The following is a 13,124-nucleotide window of genomic DNA, read 5'->3' on the forward strand; positions in this document are numbered from 1 at the left end:
TCTTCATGTTTCCCAGGGACCCAACAAAGTGCTTTCAAAAAGTTGGTACTCAATCAGTATTCAGTAATTGATTAGACTTGAAAACCTATGTTCAATTGCTCAGTCAAATTTGGCCGACAAACCTGGAGAGAAAGAACCGTGCCACCGTATTTCTCTTTTTCGTTTGCATGAGGAAGCAGTGAGTGCATTTGTTTGCGTGTTGGCAATTATGATGAAGAGAAGGATGCTTGGTGATAGCGATGGTGCAACAGCCACTGCGGCAATCTGGAGCTGAGCAAGCCATAAAGCTGACCTCGACGGGTGCAGAGCTTCACCAGTCAGCATAGTAGATGGATAGCTATTATGGCTCAACAGTGATAGATGAGATTTGCTCAGAATCGCACAACACATTCAGCTCTTTGGGGATCAGGAACATTTATCACTGATGATTAATCCTTTCATGAGTCCATTTCGAGGTTAACAGAGCTCCTTTATTGCATTTTTGTTCCCTGTCTATCAGTCCCACCATACCACTCATTCAGCAAATCTTTACTTTCTGGGACCATGCTATGTATATAACTAAAATGAAAGTCGCTCAGTCATGTCCGACTCTTTGTGATCCCATGAACGATACAGTCCATGGAATTCTCCAGGCCAGAATACTGGAGTGGGTAGCCATTCCCTTCTCCAGGGATCGAACTCAGGTCTCCCGCATTGCAGGAGGATTCTTTACTAGCTGAGCCACCAGGGAAGCCCACAGATCCTGAGTATTTAATCACAGAACTTCATGGCAGATTTCTCCCCGCTCCAAGGACTATCTCACAGTCTATTTTCCAGCATGTGCATAGTCCTCATACTATCTTCTACCATATAAACTTCTGGCTTATGTCATAAGACAACCTGGTACAAATTTCCATATAATATCTGAGAAGGATTAGACATTAATATAAGCTAACATATTTTTAAATAATAGATTAATGTTAATTCTCAAAGGGAAAATCTCGGAGAGGGTACATTAAGAGAATGCAGGTGAGTTTTGAACACATGGCACCTGCGGCTACCATCCAAGAGGGTAGGTAAAATTAGGTGACTTGAGAACATGACAAAGACGACACTAAAAAAGAAGAGCTATATCACAATTACATAAATCCTGGGTGTTCTATTCATGTCCATACTCATCCCTGGCTACATTATAAATCCTTTAAAGGTGGAGATCAGATTATGCACCTCTTTACATTCCGACTGTAGAAGTCTGTGTGCTTCATAGACCAACATTATTACCATCACCTGGGAGCTTATTAGAAATGCAGAACCACAGCCCTCATCCCAGACATACTGAATCAGAATCAGTACTAAAAAAAATCCAGGTGATTTCAATGTACATTAAAATTTAAGAAACATTATGGTACTAGCATAGGGCTTCCCGAGTGGTGCTAGTGGTAAAGAATCCACCTCTCAAGGGAGGAGTCGTAAGAAACTCAGGTTCAGTCCCTGGGTTGGGAAGGTCCCCTGGAAGAGCTTATGGAGGGAATCCCATGGACAGAGGAGCCTGGTGGGCTACAGTCCATAGGGTTGCAAAGACTCAGACATGACTGAAGCAACTCAGCACTACCCACAATACTAGCCTTATATACCTTAAGATTCAATACATGTGTTAATTACTCTCAAAAAACAAAGGCTTCATAACCTGTTAAAAATACCAGGTGTGAAGGTCTGAGAGAGGAAATATGTGAAAACAGTTTGAGATAGAAAGATAAAAAGCATGCATATACCAGGAATATTATACTTTTGGGGGGGGGGAACCTGCCATAATTATATGCCAAAAGAATAGGGTATTCTAGAGGATCTTTCTTCAAAGTAAGATGTTTGCCTCTGAATGTGTGCAAAACAGTCCAACCGGGTATAGGCATAAAATTTTAGAATTTTTATTTTTAAAAGGAGCTATCCATGTGTCCGTGCTAAACTGTTTAAGTTATGTCCGGCTCTTTGTGACTCTATGGAACATAGCCTGCCGGGCTCCTCTATCCATGGGATTCTCCAGGAAAGAATACTGGAGTGGGTTGCCGTTCCCTTCTCTAGGGGATCTTTCCGACCCAGGAATCCAACCCAAGTCTCTTCTGTTTCCTGTACTGGCAGGCAGATTCTTTACCACTGTCTACCACTAGCATCTCGATATTCAGGTTGGCATTTTTACCTATGCTCAGTATGCCAGACAGTTTGTGAGATCAGCAGCAGTGCTCTCAGCCTACTGAAATTTTCTGCAGTTTATGTGTGCCTTTAGTGAAGTGAAGTGAAGTCGCTCAGTCGTGTCCGACTCTTTGCGACCCTGTGGACTGTAGCCCACCAGGCTTCTCTGTCCATGGGATTCTCCAGGCAAGAATACTGGAGTGGGTTGCCATTTCCTTCTCCAATGTGTGCCTTTAAGTGACTGTAATTAAATGATTAAACAATTTTAAAAGATTCCTTCAAGGGATACACAAGGAAAGCAATGGCAAAAGAGAAAAAGTTAAAAAAAAAAAAAAGGCAAAACAGGCATTTATATGGGGCTTCCCTCACAGCTCAGTCAGTAAAGAATCTGCCTGAATGCAGGACTCAGGTTTGATTACTCCAGTATTCTTGCCTGGAGAATCCCAAGGACAGAGGAGCCTGGCAGGCTACAGTCTATGGGGTTGCAAGAGTTGGACACTGCTTAGCAACTAAACCACCACAGGCATTTATATCCTTATGGAGGCTCTTAGTCATATTCAAGGCAAAAGCAGTGGCAATAATATCAAGTCTGACCTGAAGTCAGTCCCAAATTCCTACATTATTTTTAAAGCTTTATAGAGCTATTATTGATAGACAAATAACTGCACATATTTATTCTGTACAATTTGTTCACCCTTTTTTCCACTAAATGTATTAAACATTTAAAAATTATTTAAAGGTACCCATATAACCCCTAGTCAAAGCTATGTTTTTTCCAGTAGTCATATATGGATGTGAGAGTTGGACTGTGAAGAAAGCTGAGCACTGAAGAATTGATGCTTTGGAACTGTGGTGCTGGAGAAGATGCTTAAGGGTCCTGGAGATCCAACCAGTCCATCCTAAAGGAGATCAGTCCTCAGTGTTCATTGGAAGGACTGATGCTGAGGTTAAAGCTCCAATACTCTGGCCACCTAATTCGAAGAAAAGACTCTGATGCTTGGAAAGATTGGAGGCAAGAGGAGAAGATGAGATGGTTGGATGGCATCACCGACTTGATGGACATGAGTTTGAGCAAGCTTTGCGAGTTGGTGATGGACAGGGAAGCCTTGCGTGCTGCAGTCCATGGGGTCGCAAAGAGTTGCACATGACTGAGCGACTGAACTAACTGATATAACCCCACCATCACTCAGGCCGGAGCTTGCTCTAAGAGTACATTGCCATCCTTTATAAGACAGGCTTTCCAGTATGGACTGGAAAGCTGATACTCATTTGAGGATACATTTAGTGAAAAAAAAAAAGCACAGAGCAGAATGGTACATAAAGTGAGTTATATTTTATGGAAAAGAAGAATCCACACATTTCTTTTAAATTTTAATTATATATCACTGTAGTAAAGCAACTATATTTCAGAAAAAAATTTAAAAATTACATATCACTGTAAAATTTTTTAAAACTGGAGTCAAAGTGAAGAACCTATATTCTAGAAAAGGAGGGAGAGAGTCATATTTAAGGATAGGAATTAGAATAGCTTTAGACCTCTCAACAGCAATACTGGAAACAAGACAAAGAAAAAATGCCTTCACAAATCTGAAGAGAAATTACTTTTCTTTTAGAATTACATGTTCAACAAAACTATTACTTAGCATTAGGATAGAAAATGGACATTTTCTGACATGCAATTTCCTTTAAAAAAAGTTACTCCCCCAAAACTCCTTCTCAAGAAGCTGTAAGATATGCTTCATTAAAAAACAGTCATAGGCCAACAAAGAAGAAAAATGGAGTCCAGAACACAAGGGACCAAAGCCAAAAAGCAGGGAGGTAAGTAGGTCCTGTAGCCACAGCAGCGGCTGAGGCTGCCAGGCAGGGCACTGGCTGCCTGACTGGAGGGTGAGCCAGGGACATCCTGGGTGAAGCAGGGCTGCACTTTGATGAGCTAGACAAGCTGCAGGTATTGGACCCAGAGGTTACCCAGCAGACTAGAGAGCTCAAGGAAGAGCGCAAGGACTTTGTGGACAAAATGGGCCAATTTTAGAAAATAACTGGTGGTTTAATTGAGCTTGTTGATCAACTTGCAAAATAAGCATAAAATGAAATGACGAAGGCCACTGGTGCTCAGAACTTGCTGAGATCTACAGCAAGATAGAGAGAAGACCAATAGCAGCAACTCCAGGCACTAACAGCAGAACAGAATGCAGCCTGAAGGGTATCGCATTGCATACGAAGCTTTGCGGAAAGGAGACGCAGAACAAAATGAATTTATTGACCAATTTATTTCTTAGAAATGAACTGAAAATTTCGTTTTCTAGCAGGAGGGCAAAAAAAAGAAAAGAAAAAGAAAAAATCCACAATGCCCAAACCCCAAAAACCTCTGTATCATTCTGGTGACCTAATGACCCGAGTGTGGTGTGAGGGGGCACGGGAAGAACCACAGCATCTCTGAAGGCAGGAGCACAAAGCTGGGGGAGCTTCTTTCACGTGTCAGTGTATGCCTGTAGGTGAACACCCAGTCGCCATTGTGGTCCAGGCTCTCACCTCTTGCACTTTCAGTCTGAACTGAGCAGCTTGTAAACTTTGATTTTTTTTTTTTTTGGTAAATTTTCATAGTTTTGGGAGGAAAAGAAATAAATTATTATTTCCAAATTAAAAAAAAAAAAAAGAAAGGTGAAGGTAAAAGATGGTGACAAAAAACTAACCAGCTGATTTAAGAGAGAAATGGAGGTGGGAGACGGGTTCAGGATGGGGAACACGTGTACACCCGTGGCAGATTCATGTTGACGTATGGCAAAACCAGTACAATATTGTAAAGTAATTAGCCTCCAATTAAAATAAATAAATTTATAAAAAATAATTTTAAAAAACTAAAAAAAAAAAAGGAAAATCTTATTCTATTCAAACTGAGGGTTATAACCTGGGAGCAACCTCTCAGAAACCTCTGAGAACTCTTCCGCTTATTAGAAGTCAAAGCACAGTTACCTAAATTTCTGAGACAGAGCGCTGTACGTAAGCACAGTTTATACAATCCAGATCTACAGGTAGAAAGTGAGGAGTGGCTCATGGGTCACTCATGATCCCTTACAAGATTAAGAAGAAAGGTTTATCTCCCCGGGAGGTGGGACCCTTAATGAGATAAAAAAGGAAGTTTAGGAAAGTTATCTCCTAAGGAGGTCTGCTTAGCACAATACACACTAAAGGGAAGGGAGGAGGCCCAAACAAAGAAAAATTTTAGGTTAAAGCTGTCTTGTCTTGCAATAAAATGTGAATTTTATCAGAGGAAATCCTGAATAAGAATTTGCACTGTCCTAGCTTGGGTGAATACTCCTTTGTGGGGCAGATTGGAAGAATCTGGGAGACATTTTCCCAAAGATGAAATTGACAGACTCATTGCTGTGAGCCTGTATATTAAGAAACATACAAATCCAGAGTGTCGAGATTGAATTAGCAATTAATAACAGATAACATTTATGGAATGCTTTCTATGGGCAGACAGTCTTCCATGCATACTGTATCTGAACCTTATGCAATGGATGTATGTATTGCCCCTATTTTACAGATAAGAAAAAGAAGGCAGAGGCTTCTAGGTAGGTCAACACAACTAGTAAGGAGCAGCACTGGGGCTGAATCCCAGGCAATCTGACTCCAGAGACTTTTGTGAAACTCGTATTCCATACTAGTTTTCCAAGGGTACAGAAATGCCACCAGTTTAAAAAAAAAAACAACAACAAGAAAAATCGACTCCAGGAAAAAACAGAAAATGGCATTAAGAAAAGTAATTATAATTTTTATATGGTTGTGCTGTGAATGGCATTTTTATATTCATAATAATGTGAACATTAACTATTGATCTGATATTATGATACAGTGTTATTAAAAACACTGGAGGATGTGGAAGGTGCTTATGCACAGTGGAAATAGGAAGAAAGAGGAGAGCTAAATCTAGATGGAGAAAAAATGGAAAGAGTGACAGACTTTGTTTTCCTGGGCTCCCAAAATCACTGTGGATGGTGACTGCAGCCTCAAAATTAAAAGATGCTTGCTCCTTGGAAGGAAAGCTATGACAAACCTAGACAGTGTATTAAAAAGCAGAGATATTATTTTGCCTACAAAGGTACGTATAGTCAAAGCTCTGGTTTTTCCAGCAGTCATGTATGGATGTGAGAGCTGGACAATAAAAAAGGCTGAGCACTGAAGAACTGATGCCTTCAAACTGTGGTGCTGAAGTAGACTCTTGAGAGTCCCTTGGACAGCAAGGAGATCAAACCAGTCAATCCTAAAGGAAATCAACCCTGAGTATTCACTGGAAGGACTGATGCTGAAGCGCCAATATTTTGGCCACCTGATGTAAAGAGCTGACTCACTGGAAAAGACTCTGATGCTGGGAAAGACTGAAGGCAGGAGAAGGGAGTGACAGAGGATGAGATGGTTGGACGGCATCACCGATTCAGTGGACATGAGTTTGAGCAAGCTCCAGGAGATAGTGAAGGACAGGGAAGCCTGGTGTGCAGTCCATGGGGGTCACAAAGAGTCGGACCCAACTGAGCAACTGAACAACAACAATAAAATATTTTTTTTTCAGTTTTTATTTTTTCAATTTTAAAATCTTTAATTCTTACATGTGTCCCCAAACATGAACCCCCCTCCCACCTCCCTCCCCATAAAATATTTCTTAAAAACAACAATTTGTAGCCATAGTGGATATGAGCTACTTGCTGTTTTTCTACTTATGTTCAATTTTCACTTTTATATTACTTTAATACTAATGAAGTTATGATTACATTAAAATTAATCTTCAATTCAATGTGTATGTTAATTTCAAACCAATAAAAAGGGATTCAGTGGAAACTAAATTTCTAGGTCAGACTCTAGTTGCTCTGACTCCCTTTCCAGAGGAACCACAATGATCAGTTTCCTGCATATCCTTTCAGAGGTAGATTAAATGAGTTCACATACATGATGAGCTTAGAACATTGCCTAAAGTGAAAAGTGAAGTCGCTCAGTCATGTCCAGCTCTTTGCGACCCCATGGGCTGTAGCCTACCAGGCTCCTCTGTCCGTGGAATTTTCTAGGCAAGAGTACCGGAGTGGGTTGCCATTTCCTTTTCCAGGGGATCTTTCTGACCCAGGGACTGAACCCACCAGGTGTCCCACATTGCAGGGAGACGCTTTAACATCTGAGCCACCAGGAAGGCCAGAACACTGCCTGAGTCAAATCAAATGCCAAGCAAACGTTTGCTACTAGTAACGGTAGCAGTGGAGGTGGAGATGGTAGTGCTGGTGGCAAGTAGTGCCTACAGTTCAATCGTTTTTACTGGCTGCATATTACAAAACAATAGGGTGATACAATTTTTTAACTATTCTCTTTACACAAGACATGAATGACAAAATGTTACTTTAGTTCCCATAATCTCCTAAAATAACGAAATAAAGAAATATGGAAATTGGGTGTTTTAAAAAGCAAGTTATCTATAAAACTCTGCATGCCCTAAGATCTGAATTATAGCTTTAGAGTAAGCAGTAGGAAGACCTATGCTAATGCGACACCGAGTGTGGAAGAGGCGTACAACTGCTCAACCTCACCTCTAGTTAAGTGCATGTGATAAAACTTAACACCTAGCACGGTTAGCTAGCACATTCACATGTTTATTTGCAGAGATTTTACAACCAAGCCCATAAACAAAAGAGATTTTTAATTAAATTAATTTCATTAGAGGAATAACTGCTTACGGTCTCTGCTTAAAAGATAAGGTGACCAGCAGCCTCCCTATTAACTTTGTATAATACATTTGAAATTATAGAGGTACCTTAATTTCAGTAACTTATCACACAAACAGATATGCTCTCTTCTATGCTCTCTTTTTTTAACAGAAATAACTGGTTTCACAGCCTCCTGGGATTTGAATTGTGGTTCTACCAGAAAACAAAGATCATGGCATCCGGTCCCATTACTTCATGGCAAATAGATGGGGAAACAGTGGAAACAGTGTCAGACTTTATTTTGGGGGGCTCTAAAATCACTGCAGATGGTGACTGCAGCCATGAAACTAAAAGACGCTTACTCCTCGGAAGAAAAGTTATGACCAACCTAGACAGCATAAGAAAAAAGCAGAGACATTACTTTGCCAACTAAGGTCCATCTAATCAAGGCTATGGTTTTCCCAGTGGTCATGTATGGATGTGAGAGTTGGACTGAGAAAAAAGGCTGAGCACCGAAGAATTGATGCATTTGAACTGTGGTGTTGGAGAAGACTCTTGAGAGTCCCTTGGACTGCAAGGAGATCCAACCAGTCCATTCTGAAGGAGACCAGCCCTGGGTGTTCTTTGGAAGGAATGATGCTAAAGCTGAAACTCCAGTACTTTGGCCACCTCATGTGAAGAGTTGACTCATTGGAAAAGACTCTGATGCTGGGAGGGATTGAGGGCAGGAGGAGAAGGGGACGACAGAGGATGAGATGGCTGGATGGCATCACCGACTCGATGGACGTGAGTCTGAGTGAACTCCGGGAGTTGGTGATGGACAGGGAGGCCTAGCGTGCTGCGATTCATGTGGTCTCAAAGAGTCGGACACACTGAGCGACTGAACTAAACTTTTCTGAGCTTCAGCTTCTTATCAGTAAATGAAGGGGAGGAGGGCTGTGGTGTGAAGCACCATATGAGTATCTGCTGCTATTAGCAGTGGTATATAATTTAATCTAATTTTCCAATTTAATCTGATTCTAGTCACTGAACATTTTTTATGCTAAGTTATGCGTAAAGTAATTTCATTTAAAACAGAACCATATCGAGAGTGGGTCTTAGGTAGTTTATGAAGCCATGAAAGTGTACCTAAAACCCAAAGTCATTATCCCAACAAGAGCAAAGTTTTAGCCTTGGCATATCTGACAACAGAGCTGAAGTATATGGCTCTATCCTTGTAGGAGAGCTGACATGAGACACTCTAATGCAGTACACAGGATTTCCCAGAGGATATCAGAACTTGGTATGTTAAAAATGATTAATAATGTTAATGAGTATTTAGAACTCTTGGAAGGATAGCTTAATTGCCTATATAATCCTAGGGGGCTAAAAGTGCAATGTAAAATGGAACCCTGGATTTACTTGAGTAAACTTTTGAAGCCAAGACAATTAAACAAGGATAGGAATCCATGTGCTTCAAAGACATTATTTTAATACTGTTCCATTTAAAAAGTCATCAAGAGCCAAGGGACAGTGGGATTAGGAAGAAAAAAAAACACTACTAATTTACACTGGTGTTGCATCATTGCTTTAAGCATCCTGTCTTTGCTTGTAGACTGAAACTTTGGTACAGAGAAATTAGACTCTCCCTAAATTTCAGGTTAACAGATGTCATCCAAAAGCCATTTGCCCAGTAGGGGGCGCTCCTGAGATACTGATAGAATATGACGGTGGCATAATCACTTGGAGAAAACAGTACTTAAGGCAGTAATAGGTGAGGGAACCTCAGACCCATGTGGTTTTTAGATTTAAAAAGTCCTAATTCCTTAGATGCATTATCAAAATTATCAGTAAAGGGGTAATTGGACCTGCAGACTTCTTTTTCAGAATTCTCTAAGAAACACAAATTACAGATATTAGCATCTCAGTTGGACACCAAGAAGTAGAACAATCACTACCTTGAGGAAACACTCTTATTGAAAAGACAAGTGATACTGCTAATGCAAAGTTAAATTACAGAAAATAATTTCAGAAAACATGAAAAGCAGCCCTCAACTCAATGTGGGAGGACACTGCTGTTCGATGAGGCAGGGGGAGGGGCGGGGGGGGGAGGTACTGGGAAACAGGAGTGGAGATGACAGGACAAGGTGGGACTCCAGCCGAGAAGTGGCCAAAGAAAAGAGCATCTGCAGTGCCAGGCGGCAGCAGTAGAGGCTTCACCCTGGGAAATTCGGAAAAAAAAAAAAAAAAAAAGGCAGATTATGAGCAGACATGAACTTCCTATTAGGATACTAGCAGAGCGAGATAAAGAGATTTCGAGCTGGAAAGTGAAATAAGGGAAAAAGCTTAAAATTACTTATTTGACAGTCAGGGCATTGTGGAGAAAAACTGCTACTGGAGGTAACAAAGTGCTCTCTCAGTTCCTGCTATAAATTCTTCATCATTTTCCAAGGTTCCTGCCTGATACTGGTGTCTGCTCGCCTTCCTTTTCCACACCTTCTCTCCTGTCTACTAAGAATAACAATGATAGCTAATATTTACTATTTAGGATCTGTTTTCTGCAAGCTATTTTTTTGCAGACATTCTCTCACAAAGGAAAACCCAGCCTGGTAAGAAACATCAGTGTTCTACTTGCGACTGATTCACACTGCTGTACGGCAGAAGCCAATACAATATTGTATAGTAATTATCCTCCAATTAAAAAACACAGGAAACATAGGGGTCCTTTTGCTGATGAGGAACAGTAAGGAGCACGCCATTTCTTCACAGCTGTTAAGTGGTGAAACCAGAATCTGATCACTGCACTGTTTAACTTCAACATCAATATTCTTTTATTCTTGTTGTTTAGTCACTAAGTCCTGTCTGACTCTTTGCAACCTAATGGACTACAGCAAGTCAGGCTCCTCTATCCTCCACTATCTCCTGGAGCTTGCTCAAATTCAAGTCCATTAAGTTGGTGATGCTATCTAACCATCTCATCCTCTGCCACCCTCTTCTCCTTTTGCCTTCGATCTTTACCAGCATCAGGGTCTATTCCAATGACTGGCTCTTCACATCAGGTGGCCAAAGTTTTGAAGCTTCAGCTTCAGCATGAGTCCTTTCAATTATATTCAGGGTTTATTTTCTTCAGGTTTGACTGGTTTGATCTCCTTGCTTCCAAGGGACTCTCGAGTCTTCTTCAGCACCACAATTCGAAAGCATCAATTCTTCCCCACTCAGCCTTCTTTATGGTCCAACTCACATCCAAATACTGGAAAAACCAAAGCTTTGACTATGCAGACCTTTGTTGGCAAGGTGATGTCTCTGCTTTCTAATACACTGTCTAGGTTTATGATAGTTTTCCTTCCAGGGGAGCAAGCATCTTTTAATATCATGGCTGCAGTCGCCATCAACACTGATTTTGGAGCCCAAGAAAAGAAAATCTGCCATTGTTTCCACTTTCTCCCCTTCTATTTGACATGAAGAGATGGGACCAGATACCACAGTCTCTGTTTTTTGAATGTTGACTTTCAAGCCAGCTTTTTCACTCTCCTCTTTCACCCTCATCAAGGGGCTCTTTAGTTCCTCTTTACTTTCTGCCATTAGAGTGGTATCATCTGCATATCTGAGGTTCTTGATATTTCTTCCGGTAATCTTGATTGCAGCTTGTGATTCATCCAGCCCAGCATTTCCCATGATGTACTCTGCATAGAAGTTAAACAACCAGGGTGACAATATACAGCCTTATCACACTCCTTTCCCAATTTGGAGCCAGTCCATTGTTCCATGTCCAATTCTAACTGTTGTTTCTTCACATGCATGCAGGTTTCTCAAGAGACTGGAACAGTGAGTGGTCTGGTATTCCTAACTCTAAGAATTTTCCAGTTTGTAGTGATCCACACAGTCAAAGGTTTTAACGTAATCAATGGAGCAGAAGTAGAAGTTTTTCTGGAATTCCCTGCTTTCTCCTTGATTCAGTGACTGTTGGCAATTTGATCTCTAGTTCCTCTTTTTTAAACCCACCTTGTACATCTGGAAGTTCTTGTTTCATATACTGCTGAAGCCTAGCTTGAAGGGTTTTGAGCATTACCTTGCTAGCATGTGAAATGAGGGTAACTGTATGGTGGTTTGAACATTATTTGGCATTGCCCTTCTTTGGGAGAGGAATGAAAACAGACCTTTTCCAGTCGTGTGGCCACTGCTGAGTTTTCGAAATTTACTGACATATTGAGTGCAGCACTTCAAGAGCATCATCTTTTAGGATCTGAAGTAGCCCAGCTGGTATTCTGTCATTTCCACTTGTTTTTTTGTTGTAATGCTTCCTAAGGGACACTTGACTTCACACTCCAGGAGTTCTGACTTTTTACTATGCCTTTAAAATTAACGGAAGCTGAAGAAGACTACAGATAAATGCTTTGTCTTTCTGAAATTAGCAACCTGTGGGAATTCTATGAATGACCGCATTTCATGGTTAAACATCTTCATGATACCTCCCTCTTCTGCTGTTAGTCATATCTAGTGGGGAAAAAAGTAAAGATTGTGAAAACTAGCGTGCTTAAGTATCACTTGATTTTTTTATGTATAAGCTATTCTTTCACACATTAAAGACATAATTATTTAATATCTATTATCTATTAGGCATGGGGAATCATAATCCAGTAGCAAAGGTGGAAAAGATCCTTGAGCTGTCTCAGTATCACACATTTATATACAACAAATAGACAATTGAGCACTTCATTACCTCATACACCACCACCTAACTTAAAGGACAAGATCACTTTTAAAAAACAGGAATAAACTTTAACTCTATGGAACAATTACTGCGTATACTTAGAGTTTCAGAAGATACATTTTGCTAATACGAAAGTGCGGGCTTTTTAGAAAGCTTCCTCTTTCTTTAAATTTAAGGTCACTTTAATGTTAGACAATTTCTAACTTTGGTCATATATTCACTAATATATCTTCATACAGTAGATGATAAATAGCAGAATGTCAGGTGTATTTGCACCAAGTTGCTAATCTCTTTCCCTAACTAGTGAATGCTTAGTATTATAGATTAATAATGGACTTCCCTGGTGGCTCAGTGGTAAAGAATCCGCATGGCAACACAGGAGATGAGGGTTCAATTCCTAAGTCGGGAAGATGCCCTGGAGAAGGAAACTGCGACCGATTCCAGTATTCTTGCCTTGGAGATCCCATTAGCAGAGGAGTTTGGCAGGCTACAGTCCATGTGGTCACAAAAGAGTCAGACACGACTTAGGTGACTAAACAACAGAGTAATAACATTTAAACTCTAATGCCACACTCATT

General features: G+C 40.6%; 1 pseudogene; it reads left to right on the top strand.

The window, feature by feature from the left end:
- Positions 1 to 239: 239 nt before the first annotated feature.
- Positions 240 to 4,445, top strand: LOC138441312 (intraflagellar transport protein 20 homolog pseudogene; annotated as a pseudogene).
- The last annotated feature ends 8,679 nt before the right edge of the window (positions 4,446 to 13,124 follow it).

This window comes from Ovis canadensis, chromosome 1 (assembly GCF_042477335.2).
Source record: "Ovis canadensis isolate MfBH-ARS-UI-01 breed Bighorn chromosome 1, ARS-UI_OviCan_v2, whole genome shotgun sequence".
Classification (NCBI taxonomy): domain Eukaryota; kingdom Metazoa; phylum Chordata; class Mammalia; order Artiodactyla; family Bovidae; genus Ovis; species Ovis canadensis.